Consider the following 904-nt stretch of genomic DNA (forward strand, 5'->3'; position numbering starts at 1 on the left):
TTTTTTTGTGGTGTGGCGTTTTGTTGTACCATCTGTTAAGTTACCGCATTAAATATTGACGATTTTCATCAGAAGAGCAATGTTCATGGGTTTTTGTTTTTCTGAAGGTCTGTTGGGGTTGAGGGCTCCTTGAATCGGGGAAATGGGGCTGAATAAAATAAAAGGGCATGGCATAATTAAAGTATTCCTGTCAGGAGAAGAAAATGTAGACTGCCGTTTCTGCTGGGCTCTTTCTGAAAATTTTAATTGCCTGGCCGTGTCTGTCTTAAAGTAGTTCTAAAAGCTGAAGGATTTTTCACCTTTTCAAAAAATCTGTAAGTATTTGAAAATGTTTGATAGAAATTTAGCTCCCTAACTGAAAAGCGTGGTACCAACACACAGAAAATCTGTAAGGTGAACTTACACTGGGCCCCCCTGGTCCCGCTATACCGGAGTCCCGCGATCTCCCGATGTGAGACGTTGGGTCATCTTTTTACCGGTCCAGGGATTTGAAATCCCTGTGGCTTTCTCTCCTCTTCTCCAGCAGTGAGAGAACGGGCTAGGTCTGTTCTGATTCGTCAGTTCCAATCCATTAGAATGACTCCTATATCCGTACACGCTAAGAGTATTAAAGTAAATTGTTAATTTCCACGCTGTGGTTAAAAAGCGTGTATGGCTGCTGACTACCTCTGGAGAATCCACTAGGTGAAGTTAGTGAAAGAAATATATATAGGAAGGAGGGTAAATTGGCGCTGCCAAACTCTATTAAGTGATTGTGGTAACAAAATGTATGTTGTCTCTTTAAATAACAGACCACATAAACATTAGTGTTAAATCCTATACAGGCTCAATATAAATGATCCTTCATATAAACTCCTTAAAGATTCCAAAAATCAAAATATACACCAATAATATGTAACCTTAT

The sequence above is a fragment of the Lithobates pipiens genome, unplaced genomic scaffold (assembly GCF_037356315.1).
Source record: "Lithobates pipiens isolate NorthernLeopardFrog02 unplaced genomic scaffold, aLitPip1_a1.2 Scaffold_28, whole genome shotgun sequence".
NCBI lineage: Eukaryota > Metazoa > Chordata > Amphibia > Anura > Ranidae > Lithobates > Lithobates pipiens.